This window comes from Sinohyriopsis cumingii, chromosome 2 (assembly GCF_028554795.1).
Source record: "Sinohyriopsis cumingii isolate HCF-2022 chromosome 2, ASM2855479v2, whole genome shotgun sequence".
In the NCBI taxonomy this organism is placed as follows: Eukaryota; Metazoa; Mollusca; class Bivalvia; order Unionida; family Unionidae; genus Sinohyriopsis; species Sinohyriopsis cumingii.
Window position 1 is genome coordinate 105,288,251 of NC_142962.1, and position 26,362 is coordinate 105,314,612.

At 37.7% G+C, this 26,362-nt stretch overlaps 1 pseudogene; it reads left to right on the forward strand.

Moving 5' to 3' along the window:
* Nucleotides 1-9,455, forward strand: part of LOC149805545 (D-beta-hydroxybutyrate dehydrogenase, mitochondrial-like) — a 30,757-nt pseudogene extending 21,302 nt beyond the window's left edge.
* The last annotated feature ends 16,907 nt before the right edge of the window (nt 9,456-26,362 follow it).

Consider the following 26,362-nt stretch of genomic DNA (forward strand, 5'->3'; position numbering starts at 1 on the left):
TTCAGTATAAATTGAAACTCGTTCGGCAGTCCAGCTACCCTTGTTGATTGATCAACACAGCCAGAAGAATGAATAGCAGAATAGTGAAACTGTTAGAACTCCAGATGCACCTGGAATATGCCAGGCGCATAGTAAATGAACTATCAGCGGAGGCTATCGTAGAAGAAGCAAGAACAAAGAACGAAGAGGAGAGAAGACAGAGGGAAGAGGAAGAAAAAAAACTAGAAGAGAGGATGTCATACAATATTCCCGAGACAGAGGATTGGGGTGCTGAAGCGAATCATCCCGCCTCTGCACTCTCAAGACAAAAAGTAAAAAGAGACTGGAGTCAAAGATGCGTGTGCGGCGCCAGGCCTGGAAGGTGCAACCATTAGATAGGTGCATCTGGAGTTAAAAAACAGCCCTTTTAAGGGCTACCCAATACTCTAGAAAAGAAATAACTATCCATTTGCCAATGTGAGTAGGTAGGGTAGTGTGAATATAAACACTAACTCTTTATTAATAGTGGAAGTGTATGTGATTGTGTGTTTGTGTTTGTGTTAGTAACTAATAAAGTAAGTTTGTGTGAATAGTAGATTATGGGTTTCTTTATTGTTTCTTAGCGTATGTGGAGAGTATAGTTTGGGTTATATTATATGAAATGAGAAAAGTGGGGATGTTTTCCTTCACGTCCGCGCGTTGTTGGGTCATGATCTAGGTAAGATCAATTGTATGTTTTTTAGGGGGATGTTTTCCATCACGTCCGCGCTTTCACTATAAGAACCCACAGTGTTCGTTGTTCAAACCATTCTGCAAAGAATAAAAAGAAGATGGCGTCAAACCAAATCGACAAAATACAAACCTTGCAAGACGTTTTAGACAACTTAGGAATAATGGAACAGATGCTATTAAGACTGGTTGAAGACCATTATTCCTATAGTCCCCATCGTGTGAAGATGGAAATTAATAACTTAAGGAAAGCAAAGGACAAGATTAGTGGTGTCATGAAAGAGATCAAGGAGGAGAAGGAGGATGAAGAGGAAAGAATAAGAATACGCAATTGGAACGAAAAAATTGAAAAAGAAGAAGAAAATGAAAAGAGGAAGAAAGAAGAGGAGGAAGAGAAGAAGAAAGAAGAGGAGGAGAGGAAAAGAAAGAAAGAGAAGAAGAGTGTAGGAGATAAAATAAGAACTTGGTGGAGGAAAAGAAGAAATTAGAAGAAGAAGAAGAAAACCCAAAGGCCCTTTTCAGGGCCAGCCATATTTCTCGAAAAGAGATAGCCTTTGAATTGCCTACCCCTTTTTTTATTTTATTTTTTTTAAAAAAAATAGAGACCCTCCCTGTTTCAATTTTACATAGACCCTATACAGTCCCAAGGGTTTTTTGACCATGTTAAATTTACATAGACCCTATATTGTCCCAGGGTTTTTGGCCATGTTAATTCCCATAGACCCTATATTGTCCCAGGGTTTTTGGCCATGTTAATTCCCATAGACCCTATATGTTCCCACGATTTTTCTCCATGTTAAATTTACATAGACCCTATATGTTCCCAAGGGTGTTTTTAATGATAAATCCCATAGACCCTATAAGATCCCCCTTAACTACTAACATAAGCTGTGACAGATAAATCATCTTCCCTGTAAACAGGGTTTAAATATATTCTATACAGAGGCTTTACTAAATCGGATAAAACACAGTTCGAATAATCTTAGCAACCATGCACATAAGTCAGATGTTGTGTGTTGTCTGGAATATTGTAATTGCCCCATATCCAATAAAGTAATGTCGTACAGTGTATAGACAAATATTTACGGAGGGAGTATACGGTTTCAATGAAACGTTGGATTTCTTTATTAAACGGAAAATCACCATCTGGCAATGGAACTGCAGAGGAATCTTTAAAAACCTATCAGAACTGCAGAACAAACTGAATAATACGGCCGTAAAACCAGACATAATCTGCCTACAGGAAACCATCATAACAAACTACAAGGCTATACCCTGGGAATCTTTAAAAAGATACCCAAGGGGCAGAAAGGGGGTGGACTAGCAATTTTTTTTTTATAGATACACTAATCTACTATGAAAAAATAGAAGTAACCCCTAACCTAAACATCAATAATAGCATCGAAATAATGTCAGTAATGATAAATATAGGAACCACAAACATTCAAATAATAAATGCATACGACCCAGGGGGTACCTTCTACCCTACCAACCTAATCTCACTAAAGGCAATCACTAATAACAACAGCAACAATCTAATTATCTGTGGCGACTTCAACGCACACTGTGAATTATGGGGAGGTAAAAAGAAAGATCAAAGAGGGAAAATGGTTGAAAAATGGATAACTGAGAACAATCTGGTCATCTTAAATGACATTCGAACACTAGATTAAACCCTGAGGATGGCACTCTCTCAGCCATAGACCTAACCATCACTACCCCAAAATTGGCTCAAATCACAAATTGGTGGGTGGATCAAGAAGATACATTAGGAAGTGACCATTTCCCATCACAATCAATATTCAAACAATAACTCAACACATTCCAAACGAAACCCCACCTAAATGGGGGTACGAACAGCCAGACTGGGACCAGTTCCAATTATTACTAGCTAGAGTAAATCCAGATAACTTAGAAAGCCCAAATATTGACATGTATTATGATAACATAACAGACACAATTATAGAGGCAGCTAACCGATGCATCCCAAACACAACTAATATCCAAAATAAAAACCCTGTGCCATGGTGTACTAAACAGTGCATTATAGCACATAAAGACAAAAAGGGCCTTAAATAAATATAAACGCACCAAACTTCTATCTACTTCCAGCAATATAAAGATAAAGAAAAAGCACTAAAACAAACTATAAAAACTGCTAAAATTAGTCTATGGCAAACCTTTTGCTCTAAACTGAGTCTAAAATCAAACTCAAAACAAATATGGGACAAGATAAAAGCCATAAAAGGAAAGCAACTACCTCAGCCCCAAAAATTAAAAATGCCATAACAAATAAAGATAAGGCAGACCTCCTAGCGAAGCATTTCTCGAACATGAGTAGCAACAAAAACCACACCAGAAACTTTCAAGAACACAAAAAACTAATGGAGGAAACCCAACCTCAAATGTTTCAAGACCAAGGAACAAAAGAATCTCACCTAAATAGCGACATCACAGTACATGAATGGGAGATAGCCCTACGATCCAAAAACGAAACATCGTCTGGTAAGGATCAGTTAGGTTACATTAGCTATAAAAAAAAACTACCTATCAATATAACAATAGCCATAATAAACTCTTTAATAGGATATGGGATAAAGGCCGACTACCCACCATATGGAAAGAGGCCATAGTAATACCAATCCCCAAGCTAGGTAAAGATTCTAGCAACATAAATTCGTACCGACCCATCTCCCTTACAAACAATATTTGCAAAATAATGGAGACAATAATCGCAAATAGGTTAAAACACCACCTAGAAACCAATAACATACTCTCCATAAATTAATGTGGCTTTCGGAACAATCGGTCCACCACTGACCAACTTCTCAGATTGGAAACAGACATCAAAATCGCGTTTAACGCACATAGGAAAACCGATCGCAACCTCATAGCGGTTTTTCTAGACCTAGATAAAGCGTTCGACCTAGTATGGACCAATGAACTAATGGCCAAATTAAACCAATTTGGAATAACTGGACGCTTGTTCAACTGAATTGGCGATTTCCTCACAGGCCGGAAAATTACCACAAGAATAGGCAACACCCATTCGGAAGAATTTTCACTTGAAAATGGAACACCGCAAGGCAGTGTAATAAGTCCCCTACTATTTAACCTAATGGTAAACAACCTTGACCTCAATGCAGCCTCCACAAAAATAAACTTGTCACAATTTGCAGATGATAGTGGCATATGGAGAAATGGAAATCCTGCCAATAAAACAGTAGTTAAAGAAATCCAGCAGAGCCTAGACAACATAGGGAGATGGGCGGACAAATGGGGTTTCAAAATATCTCATGAAAAAACTGGGGCAATCATATTCACCCCCAAACGAAATAACAACCTAGTCTATCCAAACTTCCATATACAAAATCAATTAATCAAATACGTAACAGTAGTACAATTCCTAGGAATGTTCTTTGACCTCCACCTCACATGGAAACAGCACATTGAACAACTCACCCAGAATTGTAACAAAGATCTCAATTTACTCAGGAACATCATAGGGACTGACTGGGGATCCAACCAGGAAACCCTCCTCACGATGTATAAAACCCTAATTAGATCAAAACTGGATTACGGTTGCCAAGCAGATAACTCGGCTAAGCAGCCTGTACTACAAAAACTTGACACTATCCAGAGAAAAGCCTTGCTATTATGCACAGGAACACTCCCCTCAACATCATTCGAAGAACTACAAACACTAACAGGTGAACTACCTTTAAAATTACGTAGGCAAGAACTGCTCCTCCGATACTCCATTCGATTAGATACCCACCTAGACAAACAGCCCACCAAAATAGCTATAAACAAGTGTAAAGTTGTCTTCAATCCCAAAATCATACCCACCACACTAAGTGGCAAAGTAATCCTTGAACTAAGAGAAAAGATACCTCTACTAAAAAAAAAACAGGTAACAAACAACACAGACCAGAACAAATCACCATGGTTACAAAAACCACCAAGGATTAACACTGAAGCTACCAAATTAGGCAATAAAGAAGGACCAAAAAATTTACTAAAACCTGTACTGGTAAACGAAATCAACATCAAAATGGCAAGATTTTTGGAACTCCTCCACAAAGGTAAAAAGCACCATGAAACCCCCCAAAACGTAGATAGGAACATACAGCTACCTAAAGGTACCTATTTAGAATAGAAACCATAAACAGGATAATAACTGGAAAAACTAAACAAGCAAGCAGTTTTGGAAGGTTTATAGGACCCAAACCAGCAACCATTAACTGCTTTAACTGCCAGACCACCGAAGATCTACACCACGTATTCAATATATGCCCAAAATATCAACCCGCTAGGAAAATATTTATCAAAAACCAAAAAGAGATTGGATCACCACACACATACCCAGAGTTACTTATGGACTCTAATAAAAATAAACAATCAGCATATAAAAAATAAATAAATTCATATACTCAGCAGGACTTAGGAACAAAATATAATTACTATCCCCACAAAACCAAAAGACCTAGTAACTAGCTAAATAAATTTAGGGGCCCCTACATAAAAACGCATAACATATCACTCAATTTTATAAAAATATTAATAAATAATTCACTTACGAAGCACCTATCAAAAACATAGGAAACCGCAAAATTGGATGTTCTAGATGTCCTTAACGAGCCGAGTAATCACCTAGGATTCCGGTCCTAGATGTCCTTAACGAACCGTGTAATCGGCTAGGACTCTCGTCTCCTGCTATATAAAGTATAAATAACATTCAATCTCTAAAAACATTAATAAATAAATAACTTAAAGAGGCAATATCTAAAACCTTATAAATAACATAACGTAGGAAACACACCCTAAACACCTCGACTAGTAATACCATAATAACCTTGAAAATCTCTCTTCATACATGATTTCTACTAACAACCTCTATAAACAGCATAGAACACACCCCCCTTTTAGAACATTTTGAAAGAAACAATGAAATAAATAAATAAATTAAACAAACATAGGGGCAAATGCAACGAGAAACCAGCGATGTGAAGCAACCAGGACCGTTCCCTCTCCCCTTTCTCACACTTCGTCAAAAAAAACCCCTGACCCCCTCTATATGACGTCACAAATCTCTTATCCCCCTTTTTTCCCCACAATTTTTTTTGCAATGCTGAAAAGTAAATGTAATGTAAATTAGTTAACTATATTGAGAAAACAAGAATCTTTTATGTAAAATAGTGTTTAATTAATCAGGCTTTAACAAGAACTTCTTGGCTAGTTAAAAGTTTATAAAATTAATAAAAACAATTTAATTAATTTTAAACAAAAATCAAAATGAAATGTAAATTAGAAACATCAATCAATTCAATTCTCACTAACCTTAGAGTTTCAACAAATCCACAACAATTTTAAGGGTTTGAAATTTGAAGTATTTTTAAACGTATTACTTCTCTTCATAATTATTATTTCAAGGCAAAGTAAGATGCTCCTCCATTGAACGAACAAGAAATCCTTTTGTTTCTAGATTAACATCGTTTATTGGAAGGGGTACTCCCCTCCAAGTTAAGCTCCTCGTCAATCCAATCCACACTTTCTCCATTCTCGAATTTGCTAGTATGACGCGTTACCTTCTAGCAGCAACTCTCATTGGTCTGATGCGCTTCGATGGAACTGCTATTTGTTTGTGAAGTCTAGCAATGATGTACTTCGCTCGACTAAATTGGTACCATAGTTGTCATGAGGTAATATTAATCCACTCAATTGTCTGCGCAGTGGAGCCATGTTTCTCTCCACTCTGTTAAAAGCACTTCGTCCTGGAACATTTGTTGCAACGAAGACAGAGTCAAGATCATGTTTCAAGAAATGGTGGATGGCAACTTCAAAAATGACTTTTTGATACCATGAGTGCTGTTGATGCTGAGTGTTTTCCAGATCGGATGGCTATAAACACTGGCCAGAAAAGCCAACAGTGTCTCTGTTTACAAGACCGTTGCGATGGATCTCAATGCCCGCATACACCGAGTGTATAACTTTGTGCCGGCCAGCAACTACCCAGTCATGGTCAGGAAGGCTTACTTTATAGTGGACTCTGCTTATTGGCAGGGGCAAGATCATTTGGGACGCGACAAGTATCGTCTTGGCAGATAAAACAAACCTCATCCGACCCAAGCATGGAAGACAGTTCTTCCAAACGTTTTTTTTGCAGCTGTGCAAAACTGGCCATCAATATATTTAGTGTGATAACTATTTGATGCTCTCATTAAATTTATTGGGACAGTGGTTACCTGACCCTTACATTCTGACGATGCCATACTCTTAGGAGTAGACTTAGGTATATCTCACTTCGACTTACAGTGAAGCCATCTTTTTAAATGCTCTGTTAATTGATCTAAGGTTTTGATACTTCTGTTGACTTCAAACTGTCTTTTTCATGAGAAGCTGAACCATGCATTATGATATCCAGTATAGTTTGAAAAAGCAATGTTTGATACTCTTCGATATTTTGGTTGACCACATCTGGCTCTGATATTCAGTTTTTGCGCAGTTCAGGATCATCTTCCAATAAAGCATACAGTTTAGATTTTTTTCTTCAAATCCCTTGCTTACTGGGATAATTTGTGATCATCAATCTTCCTCTTTACTTTCTTTTTCAACTCACTTTTTCGTTTTTGTTTATCTTTTAACTCTAAGTTCTGCTCATTCGAAAGTAGTCCTTGTTTCTGCCGATTATGCAAACGAACGAGGTCAGAATTTATGACATCAATTTAAGACTTCAAAAGTAATTGAACTGTAGCATTTCTCGGAGTAGCCAAATGGCTTGTAGAAGGCATTGTTTCAGAAGTAATGATATTCAAGACATCAGTCGGTTGTTCATTGGACTCTAAATTATCCTGAGTAGAAACTTTTTTTTTGAAAATAATGGTACTTGTTTGGCCAAAGGTTAAGAAGTGTAACGGAGATAGCCTTGAACTCTTACAACATATGGTTGCCTTTTTCAGCCAGATATGTGTTATTCTTGATACTATTCCAAGGTCGTGCAGTATTTCCAGCCGAAAAACTCGTTAGTATTTTCCCATACAAATGCAGTAACCTATAAATATATATAAAGAATTACATAATTAAAAAACAACAACAGGTAAAACCATTTAAAGGTTATAACAAATACAGAATATTTCATCTGAGATAACAATATTAATACAAGTCGTCCACAAGAGAGTTATCTAGTGCAGATAGAAATGGAGTGAGGATGCAGGTCACAAAATCTTTTTTGTTCTGACATTATTTTTGAAAGAAGCGTTCCACACTCATCTTTATTGTGACGTCATATATTTCTTCAACCCCTCTCCCTCCCACTCGTCACACTTCGTCACAAAATCTTGACCCCCTCCTCCTCTCTGCGTAACGTCATATGTGAACGACCCCAGTATAAACCACCTTCCTACGTGTTCTGTCTATTTTGTTATTGCGAAGGAGTTCTGTTGACTTGAGGTAAGCAACTATCGACAAAAACATTGTGTATACAAAATAAATTTCAAAAGATTCTGAACAGTCTTGCCTATTTGTTTGTGAAAGGTGGAGTTGGAGTAGTCACGATTGTTCGTGGAATCATCCCATTTCCTGCTGATTCTGCCTTCCATGCCACAAAGCACGCCCTGGAGACTGTGTCCGACTCTTTACGGATGAAAATGAGAAAGTTCGGAGTCCAGGTATCCATAATAGAACCGGCAAACTATGGATTGCCAACAGTGTGCCAAGATGATCGTCAAGTAAGCATTTTTCCTTGGCCATCTTCGACTCGATTCCAATTCGTTAACACGTTTCACCTGAGCATAAATATATACAAACAGCAAAAGTCGCTGCTGTTGTTATGGGTTTAACGCCATTTTTCAGCACATGATAGGTTTAACATGGCGGCCAGTAACTTTGGTGGAGTAAGAACCAGGTAAAACCCCGGAAAGAACCATAGACCCACAGGAAGCTACCGATAAACTTTCTCATATACCCGTATTGGTCGTGCCCGAGACTCGAGAACTGAAATGTAAGTGATCTATAAAGGTCATTGCCTTAGACCACTCGGCCACCCAAGTCCTTAAACCACTCGGCCACCCAGGTCCTTAGACCACTCGACCACCCCGGGCCCCTACAGCATATGTAACAACAATTGTAATAGTAGCTATAGTAGTTGTTGTCTTCATTTAAAGAGTACGTGCTTACAAATGAAGATGTTATTCCTGACCTTTTGGCTTTCTGGTGCTGAAATGAACTTTAGATATTACAACAACTAAAGCAAAATGGGGAAACATTTGATTTCTTATTATTTTCCATTATACGAACAAGCATCATTTCAGACCTTAGAGCCGGAGCAGGTCAGATATTCGGGGGGGGGGGTGTTCCAAAATTTTCAAATGGTCCTGACTTTTCTCTAAAGAGTACCAAAGAAGAAGTCCATGTGTGTTCATAATATCAAATAAACGAGCGCAATAATTAAACGATGGCCAAATTAAACTGACAAGTGACTGTACATGTGTGTGTGTGTGTGTGTGTGTGTGTGGGTGGGTGGGTGTTTTGGTGTGTTTTTTAAAGCCGGGGGGATGGGTCCTTAAACCCAACCACCTACTGATCCGGCCCTGGACCTTCAGATCGTAGAATCACATGTTCTGGTAAACCCCTGGTGCATTTTCATATTTTAATATGTTTAACAATTAATTTCAAATTTCTTTTTTCATTAGCTTGAGCGTTACGAAGCCGAGGCAGAAGAAATGTGGAGAGCTCTTCCACTGACGTGAAATCCACGTACCGGAGAGACTATCTTACAACAATGGTTGACAAACACAGGAGCGGTGCGTTTAGTGGATCAGCGTTGACACTAATCCCGTTATAGATGCCACTGAGGATGGTCCTTTGGATTTCTCACCCAAAACTCGATATCTTGACCCCAGAACTCCCTTCGATAAAACTCCAATGAGCTTCGTTTGACTTATTTACATTGTGTACCAATTATATCATGTTGGCCATAAGTAGGTTTTAAACTGGATTTTTTTTCGTTCGATTATAATTGACTGAAGAAAAAATGTGTCCCGATCCATAACTACATTTTCTGTTCAACTACATAGTTTACCGTTGGGATAATTAATATTTAATCTGAATAGTCTGCTATAAATACCAAAGTACACCACTCTTTTTTGCTTGCATCGTCTAGGGGAAGATAAAGAAAACTCAAGCTAGATGTTGCAGCAATGCAGATGTTGTACATAATACTTTTAGGTGTTATACGGTGTAGCAAGAGCATTGATTGTTGAAACCTACACGCACTCACAGATTACAAGTGTGAGTGAAAAAATATGGAATATCCTGGATCTGGGTCTTCCACTGATGTAAACTGTTAATAACAAACAGATGAACAAGTGTTATATATATATAGTGAATAACAGTCCTTTCAAGTGCACTGGATCCAGTAAGGGATCACGTGTAATTTATCTCTTCACATGTAAGATCTGTAGCCTTCAGTATGTCGGAGAAACTGAAAAAGCTACAAAAAAGTTGAAGTAAACTAGTCCAAACATACAAAATTTCAAGCTTTTATTCCTGTAGAAATATTCATGTCAAGTTTTGTAAACTTAACGGTTTTTCTGCTGTTTTTATGTGTTGTTGTTGTTTGTCTTATCTCTCTGTTGTATTTGAGTTTCGTGAAAGACTCATTTAGAATCAAAAGCGCTCAGGCAAGTTAGAGACTAGTTTTGCACTGTTCATTGTCAGTTTATTTCTTATATATATATATATATATATATATATATATATATATATATATATATATATATATATATATATATATATATATATATATATATATATATATATGTGTGTGTGTGTGTGTGTGTGTGTGTGTGTGTGTGTGTGTTTCTTTCAGATGCTAGCGAAGGTCTATAATTTCCTCCCACAATAGCTGAGTGACTACATTTTAGTTTTAAGAACAGGTTGTGATTTATTTCCATCCAATTCTAGCATGAAACGGAAATAGAGAAATTACGATTCCTGTTCTCACTAGTTCTTCCTATGAAACCCGGTACATGACAATGTTTTTAACACTTTCGACTACATTTGGACCCCTTGTATTTGGACCCCTTGTATCTGTTAATCAGTCTCAGAACGGTCATTGAAAGATAACTCTTGCTCTTCATCACCTTGGGTTATTATCTATCTATATATTAACGTTTCCTTTTCTAGACTAAATTGTCCATCCATTGATGACGGATTAATATAATGTGGCTATTTCAATTTATGTCGTCACTATAAACTCTGGTGTAGTATCTAAAAAGCAATATCATTTTGTTTCTTTGAATTATAATTTTTTTCCCAGTAGTAGTAGGGACGGCGAATCCTACAACTTTTAGAAGGTTCCAAATGCCGAAATAAACCCTTTACAAAACCGCGATGACGCTTTATGTAAACGCAATTGTCGCCGTCGTTGCTGCCCTTTGTTGTCTTTGCCCTCCCTGCTGCTTCCTGCGTCCCTTTTCGAAAACTAAGATCTTTATCGAGGTACGAAAAATTATCCAAACATCGTATCTAACCCGACTCGATATCGTGTTTGAGGATCATGTAAATTTATTGTTATAAATCCGTGCGGGGTTGACTGAGCCTGACTAAATAAATTTCTAAACTTATTTATATCCATATCGCCACTGCACCAAGTCTGATGAATATTTCGTAACGTGTGTGTATCAACTCCGTTAAACACAGCAAGAATATTACAATTATCCCTGATCACTTTAGGAATTTGTGTATATCGCTGGGTTACATAAATCACATCTGTGTTTTTGTGCCTGCCTCTGGAAAATATCCTGGCAGGATTTGATTGTTTATCCAACATGACATCATCATACACGACTAAATTATTAATAAATCCATCAATATCATCAATACTTGGCGCTTCATTAATGTCAGTTATAAATTCAACAACATCATCACCGTTTTCATTTATTGATTTTGCACTTTCATTAAAATCTTTCAACACTTTGTAGCATCGTTGATCATCCACAGATGGAGCTACCAAATATAACTTGTCCCACTTCATCCACTTCATTATTAAATTAAGCAACAACTGTGTCTTACCACTCCCAGATGGTCCAATTATAATCATACGAACAGAATTTGGTAGCGCTGCGTGATGCTTAACTGGTTCTCGTTTCCTTGTTGCAGAAAAGTCAGTGATTTCCATTAGATATAATATAAAATAAATATGGATTTATACTGTGTAAAATGTAGAGCACGTACCCCAACAAGTGATCTAACAACTGTTACAACAAAAAATAACAGATCTGCGGTTACGGGCAAGTGTGAGCGATGCGGTACAAAAAAGTTCAAATTTATCTCCCTGACTCCGTCAGGTGGTAAGTCAGCGCCAAAACCAAAGCCAAGTAAAAGAAAAAAGGAGGTGATATCGCAGCCAAGTTAGGAAAACTTCCAGGAGCTCCGTGGGCTAAATATCCAGGGGAAAAACATTTTCCAGGATATAATTATTGTGGTCCTGGAACCCGACTTGATATCAGACTTGATGACCAAGATCGAACAAAACCCGGAGAAGAACCAATAAATGCTATCGATAAAGCATGTCATGTTCATGATGTAGCTTACCGAAGTAAGGATCTGCAGCAGCGACATCTCGCGGATATGAAATTGATTCACGCGCTAAATTCCATCACTGATAAATCTTTCAAGGAGAGGTTAGCTAGTTGGTTAATAAAATCTGCGACGAAATCTAAGCTTGTATTGCGTGCTGGTAATTAATTATAATGGAGTCGATTTATTATTCCCCAAAAGGATACTGGAGGGGTAGCGCAGCAATTAGTAAACTTGCCAGTGCATCAAAAGTCACACGTGATACTGCTAAGAATTGGTTATCCAAACAGGCAATATGGCAAATTTATCTACCGCGTCCTAAGAAAATTAATTTTGCACATTTTGATGTTAGTGTTCCTAATGAAATTCACCAAGCTGATATATTATTTCTACCACATGATATCGTTCGTCGTCGAACATACAAGTACGCGTTAACTGTCGTTCATGTTGCAAGTCGATATAAAGAAGCAGAACCGTTAACGACTAAAACAGCGTCTGAGGTTGCTTCTGCTTTTGAACGAATTTATCAACGAGGACCTCTACGATGGCCACAGCTGCTACAAGTTGATCCTGGCAAAGAATTTCAGGGTGCAGTATCATCAACAATGAAGCAACATAATGTCAACATCAGACGAGGGCATACTGAGATTGATCGTGATCAGGCAATTGTTGAACGATTTAATCGAACACTTGCTAAGCGGTTATTTGGATATCAATACGCGAAGGAATTCATTCAGGACAAGAGATCTCGCGAATGGGTTGCAAGATTACTAAGTGTGATAACTGCATTAAATAATGAAATAACTCGAACAACCAACATGAAACCTATTAACGCAATTACCAAAAAACATATACCCGTACGACGTGATTTTTCAGTACAACCAATACTGGGTGCTGTCACTGTAAGATATTTATATGAACCAGGTGAACTTGAAGGTGGTAAAAAAAGAGCGACTGACCCTATTTGGAGTATTACCACACACAAGATATCTAACATAACTAGATCTACTGGTAGACCAGCAATCTACAGACTGGATTCGACTGCTCCTCAACATGGATTTACACGTGAACAACTACAAGTAATCCCCGAAGACACACAATTACCGTCTAGATCACTTAACTAGCACCAAGGGTGCCAGCACCACGACACCGATTACACTCAAGACAGGTCAGCATCACATTTTGTCGTGTATGACCGCGACTATTATCTTTTCTATCTACGGTGAATTGTCTTGGATGAATACTGCCACAACATTATACAATTACAGCTCGCACAGTGATTATTCTGTTGTTGTTTCAGTGTCATGATAAATTCAACATTGAGGTCAAAATCGCGATTATTTTTTTTTGTCACTCTGTTTGTAACCGGCTAATTTTTATCTAATTATATCACTGTTGTTTTCATTATTAATTTCATCAGCCATTGACTCTTCCAAGACAATTCTTCGCAATTGAGATATTCTTCTGACTCTGGACACAGCTAAGTAAACTAAGTTCGACCATTCGATGCGATCATCAACGATCCAAACAACTGTATCAGAAATAGTCAATCCTTGAGATGAATGAATCGTCATTGCGTATCCTAGCGTCCACGGGGATTTATCAGCGCGTAGTGCATCTTCAACAACATTGACATCAACTGTGACAATATCATTTAATACTAAATTATGTTTCCCTGACTGTCCTGGTATGTCAACGTCAATATTTTGTAGTCGTGTATCAGCTGGTCTATAACACAACGGCACTGGCAACATTGGAAATTTCTCCCGTTGTAATTGAAATAACTGCTATTGAAGTGTGTCTCTGATTATCTTTCTACTTGCCACTATCAAATCGTTTGGTTTCCATGTTTTCCAAAAGTCGCTGATTGAAGTCTATGAAATTATTTTAAGCATAATTTCACATTGAATTTTATTCGGTTGTAATCTGATTAATGTTTTAAATTCCTTCAACGTTGCATCAAGAGATCTATGATCATCAGAGACTTCTTCAACGTAGTCAACAAAATCTTTTAACCACAAATGCGGAGATGGACCAGCAAAAGGTGGTGGCTGACCGTGATCGCCGCACATAACCACTGCAGTATTTTTTGTTAGTAGCCAATCAAGAAATATTTTTAATATATCTAACGACACTGTGCCTATTTCATCCCAAATAATATTCCGCGGAATGTATTTTGTTCCCATTCGGTCAGGAGTCCACACACCACCGCTGTATTTGAAAAAGCTGTGATAAGTACAAGAACTGACTCCTCGTTGTTTCATCTCCCTGGCGAGTCTATGTGTTGGTGTTAGCACAATCATATCTGAATTTCGAAATAATTCAATCACTCGAGTTGTCTTACCAGAACCTCCCGGTCCGTTCAAATAAACGGTTTTGTGTCTGGTGATTGGATCATTCACAGATGGCGCCAACGACATTTCTGATAAATCTGATTTGCAATAACTCTCTTTGATAGCAACATCAGCGGATTCACAATATCCATGTAACATTTCCTTTTTTATTCTCCATGAACTCCATGATTCATCATTGCTTGTAAAACGAGCCAGTGATTCTGAATATCTTTTATCGATATAAAATGAATCCGTTGAAATTCTAACTACAGTGTCAGGAAATCTATTTACTTGCGATAGCAAATTTATAGAAACATAAGCCAGCATCGAAGATCTTAAATGTGTGTATTGAGGTGATTCTCCATTAATATAACTAACAATAGTGCCCAACCGTGTTCCGTCGGACAAGAAAGCGTCCTCCCGATTACAAAATATATTTCTCGCAGCGGCATCAGCAACTATAAAATTTAATTCAGCATCATCCATAATCAATCGTGAGTGATATCGTTTATAATCATACGCACCACCTTTAGTAAATGTACCGATTATTCTTCTACCGAGATCTTTTGCTGTTTTTTCACTATTGCTGAGTTTAATCTTAAGAATATTAGGAGCGTTATTGTTAATGACATCAACAGGAGTATTTGGACACTCTCGTGCATATTCTTCAATGACTTCATCGAGATTGATACGCTCCGGTGTTGGTAACCAAACCGAAGTCTGTGGTCGATATGATATGATTGCTTCACTGACCGTCAACAATCCCTTAGACAAATAATATTTCACAACACGATCCGGCGGAAATATCGTAACTGCGTTAGTCCAAGCGTGAGCGTTATGATCAGTGATATTTATTGGAGATCCGTTCCGATTATATTTCGATTTGTATAATGCTTTCTCTGTTATCGTTGCAACTTTTATGGGAAATCTTAGTGTTTTTTCTAGCTCGGCAACATCGTTTATTGACGCTCCTTTATCCTTGACTTTTTCAGCCCACGCTTCTATCTTGGAACGTCTTAGATCCGTTAGAACGTTTCTCCGCATCGCATTTTTGAAATGTTCCATTACTCGCTCGGCTACACAATTTAGCCTTGCCTTTGTCAATGATGAAAATCTCATTGGGGCAAGTTTATTGATTTTTGTTGTTTTTATCGGATAGATTCCATAAATGACGGCTGTTACAGGATACGATCGAGCGTAATATGGTTTATCAATCCCAGTCAACAATCCTGGTTTGGAATTTTTACTTAACAGAACGGTTTTTCCATTAGCAAGGACAGAGTCATTTTTATCACGGATAATCCACGTATCGGAATCTGCTTGCACAATAAACTTTATTCTGAAAAAATATTTCTGATTATCAAAGTAATCGATAATCGTTTTCGCTCGTGCATCATTCATTGTAGCATCAATGTCTTCGTCGACATTGACTTCGTCGACAATGACTTCGTCAATGTTACGTATAATTTTGAATGTAGACAATACGTGAGATGCTCCATCATTACGAAATTCTTTTTTGGCATCTCTGATAGTATCAATCAGATCAGTCAGGGCTCGTCTCCGCGAGTTAGGGTTTAGTCTGTCAAGATCGAATCTAGAAGCTTTCCAGGGCTTGATTGCAGATAATCTTTCAAATCCCTCCATATCCCTCCATATTATAATTAAGACAAACATTTAAATATGAAATATTATATATATATATATATATATATATATATATATATATATATATATATATATATATATATATATATATATATATATATATATATATATATATATATATATATATATAAAATGAATCAGTGCAAGTGGTTTAAACTTGGATCTGTAAATTTTTGTAACAAATCCAGCAGAAAAGAATTCTGCGGGGAGCATTCCCAAAGCATCCGAAGGGGGAGTTTAGGACCAATACCATGTCTGCGATGTGGTGTTGGGGTCAGGGGTAAAACACAGTTATGTGCAAGAGCGGGGTAAAGAGATACCGTGAACTTAAAAGATATTATGACAAATAAATTAACGATGATGCGCTAAAATGTGAGCGCGATTATATAACTAAGTTTTCAGACAAATTAAAAATTAGTCAAATACATTATATATATATATATAAAATGAATCAAGAATTTGTCCCACACCCTATCGTTAAGAATTACGAAGCGAATCGTGAGGAATAGTCAGACATTGCAGGTTGAAAAAAACCCGTTGGTGTTGTTAGTAATGCTGGTTATCTAATGTTTAGTGTTGGAAAAAGAGGTATCTCTGTCATCGTTTCGTGTTCGAGGTATTTAACGGAGTGATCCAAGACGGTCTTGTGATCGATCATATCAACAACAACAAACTCGACAATTCTTTATCCAATCTGAGAATTGTCACACAAAGTCAAAATTGTAAGTCTGGTAATACTGGCTGTAACAATAAAAGAGCCAAAGCAATTTTATCCATAAATTTAGATACGAATGAAGAAATAATATTTCATTCAATAAACGAGGCTGGCAAGTATTTTGATATTCACAGATTCTCAATACACTCCGTGGCGAAAAATATAACCAAATCTGCCCTCTCAAAAAATATAATAAGCAAAAGATTGTTTTTCATTATTGTTAGATCCGAGGTTCTTTTAATGCAAATTTAGCATTATTTAAGGGAGATAACTCCGTTAAGCATATCTCATGCAATTAGTTCCTCTCCCCTTGTCAAGGTGACTTTGTCAAGGTGATTGTGCAACACACATATCATTACCTTTTACAGGTAATATTATCCAGCGCGGTATACATTTGGTTTTTTTTACAGCCATTTGTGTACACACTGCGTCACAGTCTATAACACTTCCGCGTTTGTCAGTACAGGTAAGTGTTATTTTTTCACAGTAATATTTAGAATCCAGTTTAGAACTTAAATTTGGTGTTTAAAATCCAGTTCAGAACTTAAATTCAGAATTTAAATTCAGCAGTAATGTTTCAGAACTTGTTAACTCTCTGTCAATAGTTACCTATATGATAATTTTTAAATCCTGTATTATCAGATGAGACCGTGGTGCAGTTGTAAAGCGTTTGACTCTCGTCCCGACTTTATCAAATGGCAGCGGTTCGAGTCTCATCACGGACATACTGTCGACGGTGCCCATTTGGGGTTTTATAATAAAATTGGGGGCTCCAGCAGGGCCCTCGTTTACATATCTCCTCCACGTCGAATCGTGGGGGTGTGTTTTTCACCCCTGGGATTTTGATCTTGGGGGGTATGTACAACAGACAGCCTTAACATTTCGTTGTGTGGAGCCCAAAAAGATAAACAGTGGCAGATGTAAGCTCTAATTCATATGGGTAAAAATAAAACATTCAGAAAGACTGCGACCAAAAATCACGGGGATTGCCGAGAAACCATGTGAAAGGTTCTGTAAGATTGAGATAAAATCTCGAGACAAAAAATCTCCAAGACAAAAGTCTCAAAGATAAAAAAATCATAAAATTTCAGTCTGAAAGGACCCCGTGGAGACACATAGGTCATCAAGTAAATTCACTGTAGGTCAGTGCAGGTGCCCATTGATAACCGCTCATCGTGCCACTGTTTATTTTTTTCTTTTAAATATATAATATTTATATATATATATGAATTACGAAAATATCAATGATGTGATTGTTGCTATTAAAAAATTAGAAGAGCGCGGATTTAATATATATCCGATGAACTAAATCCTGAAACAATCATATCTGATTTTGAAACACTACATGAGGATAAATGCGCAGGGCGTTATATTTTGCCTGCTCAGTACAGATTTATAAAGAGGATCCAGACGAATGTATATAAATCGCTGGCTACAGTAGAAGAAGCACAAATAAATGAATTTGTTTCGTTGTCTCGTGTGATTGAAAAAATTAGGTTGGAATTAGCCCAAGAATAGGAAACAAGGAAGGTGATAAATACTCGTGTAAAACAACTAAAAAAATGTATGTCCCTTGACGAAGTCAAGGAAGTAAATACCTAGAAATGATTTCATCGCCTTGATTTCATTCTTGACTTTGTCTAGGGGAAGTAGAATGTCAGTGACGGTAAAAAAAAGTAATCAAGATACTTGCATTAGATAATTATTTTTTTTACTTCCTTGACGAAGTCAAGGTGACTTTGTCAATCTGATAATATTTCTCTTAGTCGATCGGATTTAATGCAAGAATGCGCGTAATTTAGAATTTGATCTTTATTACACTTGACTATACAAATACGTTCTTGCTGTAGCTTATCCAGCTGTGATTGTGTCAATAGGAAGTCTTCGTTACCGTACACATCAATAACCAAGTCAACTAGGCCGACTATAAACTGTGTATCTTTTTGATGTAGTTTTCAAGTACTTGCTTGTCGTGTATAAAAACCCTCACATATTGGTATATTATATAATACTCGCTTGATTAATTGTCTGTCAGTAAAAAATAAATTTTCCTGCAGATTTTAATAAATATATTATATTTTTTATTTTTTACTGAAAAAGGTTGAATTTTTATGATTTTGACTAGTAAATACCCTATCAAAATTAGCAAATCGGACAGTGTGCACAAAATATATATAAATAAGATATTCGTGCGCAGAAGTAAAATTATTCACCTTGACTTGGAAGTCGAAGACTTCTAAGACTGAAAGTCTTAAGACTGAAAATCCTAAAAATCGTAAGATTTTCAGGATTTCACAAGTAAATTAATATGTAGTGTTTCATTCCGTAAATCAAGAAGGTGACCAGACCGGTCTGTCAGTTTGAAATTTATTCTGGTCAGCCACGGATTATGACATCGTAGATAGACTGGATTGATCGGCTCTTGCACGATTAGATATCCAGGTGGTATATCTTTCGGGGTGAATGAATAAAGAACAAATCCTTGCTGGACTTTATTTGATACTGTCGTGTCTGTGCTGTAACTGCCATCAATGACATTACACACAAGATTGACCGCGACCACTTCGGTTATATTTACGATGCCCGGAGATACATGTCGTCCGTCTCCGATTTGACTATTGTTGTATCGGAGGATAGTTGGTTGTGGAAGTGATCGCCTATGTTGTGTAAGAATTTGAGGGAAAAACTCGTCTATGAGATCGTTAACTGATTTTTTTAGCTCGAGTGCGTTATATCCAGGAAACTTGAAATCGGCAGATCTGCTGTTGTTATTTTATATATAGTTAGAAATCGACTTCCTTGTCCTCCACTCATTGCTGTTTGTATAATAGATTGATGAATGGTTTCCATATCGAATACAAGCTGATTTAATATTTCAATTTACTTAATAATTTCATTTTTTGCCGACGATGTATCAAGGAGATACTCAGTAAATAATTGACGTAACTTTTTTTGTTGCGTCTCATGATCGCGACTAAAATCTCCAAAAGTAATTTTAATATCTTTCTCAAGATACGGTCGCAGCGGTGATCCATAATACCACTTCAAAATATTATCAGCTAATGTTGTGTCATAAAATTTGCTCAGTTTTGTATTTATACTTTTCCATAACGGATTATTTTCATATTTTGGAATATGATACGATTTTTTATCGGAGGTATAATCAGACTTCATAGGTTCACCAGGTAACGGTGGTGCTTCGGGTGGAGTTTGAGGCCATCCTAACACTGTTCTGATCGAACTCTGATATATATCCACGGCGTAATCTGGAGAGTTTATTTCGATTGCATAAGACAGCGTTGGATCATGAACAGTTATTGTTATATTAGATTCTTTTCCTGTGATATTTTTTATTCGACGTTGTAATTCTTCATCGATTTCTTCGATTTGATAAGACCCGGTTGGTAACCCAGTGACATTCCAGTCTGGTGTGCCATGTTACTTATTTTTATTTGCAAACACAAACGAATTATTTGTTGGCAATACACTAAATGATTTTGATCTGATATTAGGCCAACTGTGATATACTCGTAATTGTGCTAACGCGATCTCGTTTACTAGAATCGCAGTTGGAAAATTAATACTGAATTCTGGTCCAGTCGAGATTACTGTTATCGAAGAAGTTCGTTTTGGGCTTGTATTTTCGACTATCTGTTGAAGTAATTCCGACATTGTTATTTATCTTTTGTCTTTTTAAATGACTGGTGTAGTATTCGTATATCTTTGCCATTTGCGTAAATTCGGAATCTGATATTATTTCGTCGTTTAGGCTTGATGATATCAGCGACGATAATTTCGAGTAGGCGCTCGTGGCTGTGTTTAGTTGTATGACATAATCGTCCAATTTTGTGCTAGTGCATGAGGATATTTTAATATTAGCAACACCTGCAAATGTCGTTGATGTTGAAACTGTAACTGTGATTGCGATTGCAGTTGTCACTGGTGTTAGCGCTGATAATAATACTCCCGTAGATGCAACTATCGCAGATACCGAATACACTATTGTGTCTAGGATGATTACACGCCACTTGTATTTTTTTACTTTTATTGTGCATTCGTTAATGGTATTTTTTAGCTCTGACTGCCATTCGCGTACTTGATCGTATCTATATTGCTGCGCATCCAGTGTAGTCGTTGACTCTGACGCCATTTTATTATTTTACGCAGTAACCAATTGAGGCGTTTCAGCTACAAATTCCAAACACCACCAGTAAGATGTTGCTTTTAATTTCTTGTCGGCGGATTCCAGTATAACTGTTTCTTTCCCTTGTTTAATATGATAGTCACAACCCCGGAAAACTTGTCAGTGGAATGTCGCCAGGGGTATGTTGTGAAAATTTCAAATTTTGCAGCACTGAACACAGACAGCCTGTACACTCCAGTGACTGTTGCTGTATATTTGATAGTATTATTTTGTTTAGACCATGTTGCGAACCCGGATGATACTGTGTATACTATGTTGGTAATATGCCCGGCAGTCACTCCAGATGGGATTTTAATCAAGCTGGTTTTGTTAACGATCTCAGGAATCCCACTTACGATATGTTGCTGTGTTTGTTTGATCGTGTCAATGTTAGTTTTGATATCAGAAAGCTTCATATCAGCGGTGGGAGGAGTACCAAAGATTTCCTCTGCGGTTTCATTAATTTTTCAAAAGTTTCTACGAAGATTTGCAAACGCGTTCACATGAACGTCGTATTCGGCCCGCAACGTGGATAATTTACCGTCAACGGTGTCAACATAATTTTTCGTCGCGGCATCTTCCGGGGATGTTGGATCTCTTAAAACCACTATTTTGTTTCCGTTCATGCTGAGTTCACCTGTCATTGTATCGCCGGTCTTTTTTACGCGTTCCCCTGCAGATTTTTGCGTATCATCTCTTAACACCGCAATTGATATCAGCGAATCTTTGATTTTTCCGCTGTCATTGAACACAGGGATGTTACCCGGAGTAGCTTCAATAACCCTACGAATTATTTCATGCCATTTGATATCGTTGGTTTTTAAATTTCCGTGTCGGTCCTGAAAAATAACAACCTCATCTGGGTCTATCCCGGATAACGATAAAAGATTATCGATTTCATCTTTGGTCGCATATTTTGATAAATCTATATAGTTGCACTTCACTTTTTTGTTGAGAATAGATCTTCCGTAAATATCAACCATTATTTGATAGGAAACTGTTTAAATTGACCGGCGGTATACTCGTGCACGACTTTGTGAGGTGGTTTGATTGATTTTGATATCGCGGTGAGAACATTTCATACTTCACAGCCACATATCGGAGGATCGGTTAGTGTTTGTGTTGGTAGCGTTGAGTACCAAACTTTTGATGGAATGTCTTTTGTATATTTGAGGAATTCAACTGGCGGCGCTAACCCATACGAATCAAAATAGATAATTCCACGTGGATGTATCGCGCAAGCAACCCAATGAGTTCCTGGACCATCGCTGTTATTGAGATTAATAATTCCAGTTTCTGGATTGTTTGGTTGTGCTGGTAGCTGATCTCGCATAAAGACGCCTCTGAAAGTTTTTATATTTAATTGTTTAACAGCATCGAGTAAATCAAAATTTGACATTGGAGTGAAAACACTCTGGGTAAAACCTAGAACCGTCATGGGTACCATGAGGGCGGCGTTCCTGGAAGTCTTAACCCGCGTCCTTTTTTTTATATCCTTTTCCTGTGGCTTTCTTCAGTGCCATTCAAGCAGCTGTTCCAACAGCTCCTAACGCGGCGGCCTTAGCAACAGCTAGGGCAGCAGCAGCTATCAGTGCTGGTATCGCGGCGAGAAGAGGAAATATACCACCGGTTTTAATCATGTCTTTGACGGCTTTTGGAGCAAAACTAAGTTGAACCCCAGTTTTTGCTTGTTTTGCTTTATTGAAATGATTAAGGTGTGTTTTAGTCAGCGATAATTTGTTTGGACCGCCAGTAATTTGATCATTTTTTAGTGTTATCGTTGCCCCACATGTGCTCGCGTTTTTCGATTGTAAGTTTTTCGCCTGACCAGAAGTCAGAGTGACATTAACGTGACTGTATGACATTTTATTTAATACAAGATTGATCTAATTGTATGCACATTATTAAAATAATGTCTACATGTTTTCTACTGGTGCATCAATGACTCTCATTCGACCACTAGTGCCATCGAGTAACATCGTTTTGTCACTGAGAATGACCGCGATTGCTCTATAGGGATCATAAACAATTGGAGGACCATCTGCAATTTTGGGTAATGCACCTATCCGAGCTCGGAATTGTATATCAACGACAGATTGTTTGGATAAATCAAGATGCTCCAGCGAAAAGTAATAAATCGGGTACAAATTTGTAAAATCAAACTGTGATATTTGCGTCCCAGTATCTATATTTATATTACGCTAAGAAACGTCAGCCAGCGATTATATGCACGCGCCACATGATTATTTGTAAAACTTAACAATATATCCTCAGACGGTTCTTGTTGCCCGTTTATCCTCAACGAAACCTCGGTAACGTCGAGTTAGTCAAATATCATATGCGAACGTTCCTGATTATTCAGTCGACGATTATCCTGCAGCGCAATAAAAATATGTCGTGGCGCAGAAACCCCTTGTTGTGATGCTATATGCCAAGTAAATATATCTCTGACGAAACTTTGGATAGCGTCTGTGGTTACTGTAAGCCATGATAACAGTAATTTACCACCTTGATTCGTAAAAGAGAGCAATCGCGGTTCTTCTGTGACCGATGGAGTTAATACTGGCATCCACAGTGAAAGTTTCGTTATTCTTACCATACCAGCATCGACACCAACTCCTCGCCAGATCGCTTCACTGTCATCATTTTTTCTTACGAGCACAACTGTGTGTTTAGCTCCAAAGATAACCTTTCTAACATCTCTGCAAAATCCGAAGATGTGAGAGAGTGGAATCGCACACGAAAAACTGTTTCGTTCTCCTGACAACATTGCTTGGCGTGTTGCAAATCCCAGGTTGTAAGTCGCGTTAACACTCATAACTACCGGCCCCATATCTGCGTCATTAGCAGCGTTAGAGTTTGTTTTTTTTGTTGGTGTTCCTATAATATATTGAATATGATCGGCGCTGTCGGTAATATCTTTGGCAAACATCATTGATGGACCAGATGATCTTGTAAAGTCGTCAGAATATCTCGCTAGACCAATTATTGTTGTGGCAACGTCGACATCATTTTGAATCGATTCGATATTTTTTCCATCAATCATATATATGGCGCTACTAAACAAGGCCATAATTCCATTATTGACAAAACCAACTCGTATATTGGGATCGTATGCAGTATTATCCGCCTTTACAAGTTCCCCTTCTACTTCAATAAACGCCTCAGATGGCAAGAAATATCTACTTGTATCATGAACTTGAAGTTCGATACGCCCTCGTTGATTTGGCTCTAGTGCGTCATAGGAATAAAATTGATAATCACGCACTGAGTTATCTTTTTGAACCGGCTCATCTATATTAAATGGTGGGTCGGATATGTATTTGAGCATTTTATACTATTTTTCCAAATAGTGATTATCTTCGTCGCACACGAAGCCCACTTCCTGCTATCAAATTTGCTGTGATATTTCTTTGTGCGTCAGATTCCTGATCTATCAACGCCGCTAGTTTCTGATTTGCAGCCTGATTTATCACCTTACTAACATCCGCGGACATAATTTCGGTGCTTGGTAATTTCACCGGTGGTGGTGAACCTCTTTGAGGTTTACGAATTAGTCGCGCTAGTCTTTCTTTGATTGCCGAGAGTGCCTTATCAGCAGCACTAAAAATTGCACTTGCACCAGGAGCTTTTTCACCAACAACATTAATGGCTTTCATTGATAACTGTTTTGCAAGAGGACCCACTTTTGGTGCTAACCCCGCAAATAAACCCTGAACCACATCGTCAAGTCCGTCTCCATAAGTTGCTCTATAGATTGGTAATCGTGAGTTTACTGCTCTGACCTGCACGGGTATATAGTGTCTGTTGTATATGACCATATTATGATATTTACTACTGTTTAATCGCTGTGACTTTAGTCACTATAATCGTCAACGAGTTCATCAATGAGTTCTTGGTAAATACTAGCATCCATGACACCACCTTGAAATAATCGCCGACAAATATCAGCGGCTTCATTAATTATTTCTGGTGAGTTATTTCCAGCTCGTTTTCCTCCTTCTGAGAACTTCTAACCGCGAAACGTCATTGAAAATATTATCAGGGCAGGGAATAAAATCACTTCCCAAACCTTTGCCGGATGTTTTTTTTTTTTCATGCTAGTCGGCTGTGTTGTTGACGGTGTTGTTTTTAACGGCGTTGACAGATCTGCGGTCACAACAGGGCTTGCAACTCTCCTTGCTTTAACATCTTTCTTAAATTGTTCAAAATCATTTTCGTATTTTGCCGTGACCCGCTGAATACCTTTATGTGTAGTAAACACCAACCGTTCCCATTGGTCATACTTTAACGATGGCGAACCCAGCTCCAGGTAATTTTCATGATCATTAAATTCACCTACAAGATCAACCGCGTTATCGTAATTTTTCATCTTAATATTTTTTGCTACATCCTCCTTGATTTCTGCCTTACCAGGTTTGTATTCCGGCGGAGCTTCGGCTCCAGGTAGCGTTTCTGACGAATCTACAAAAACTTCTTCGGGTGGCCTTGTTGCAACTCTCCTGATAGCAGTGACCGCCCTAGTAGCTGCAGATCGTTCAGCTGCAGATGCTAACCGTCTTGTTGCAACATTTTGTTGTTGAGCAGTACGCGATAATGATGTGGTAACAGGCTTAAACAATAGTTCAGTTGATTCTGTAAAACCTTCCTTAGCTTCTTGTTGTAATTGTAAATTTTTTTGAAATCCTCCTTTACAGGGATATATTTCTTAAGTGCTTCTTCTCGCTCTCTGGCTAGTCTAGCTGTGTAAGATTCCGAATGTACCATTATTTAGTATAACAATTTTTTAATTTATGGCAGCAGACGCGCGAATGTTGTTTTTTTTGGTACCTCGATAAAGACCTTAGTTTTCGAAAAGGGACGCAGGAAGCAGCAAGGAGGGCAACGACAACAAAGGGCAGCAACGACGTCGACAATTGCGTTTACATAAAGCGTCATCGCGGTTTTATAAGGGGTTATTTCGGCATTTGGAACCTTCTAAAAGTTGTAGGATTCGCCTCCTCTACTACTCCAGTAGGATCAGGAGAATTCAGAACTTGTCCTACAATAAAAAAAGACTTGTTTTTGTCTCCACAGTCGAAATGCTGAATGTTTTTTGGGGGGATGATTTTTCTTTAATCACAAGTCATTGATTCTAAAAGGATTGCATAAATAACTTTCTCTTCCTTGTTGGATTTT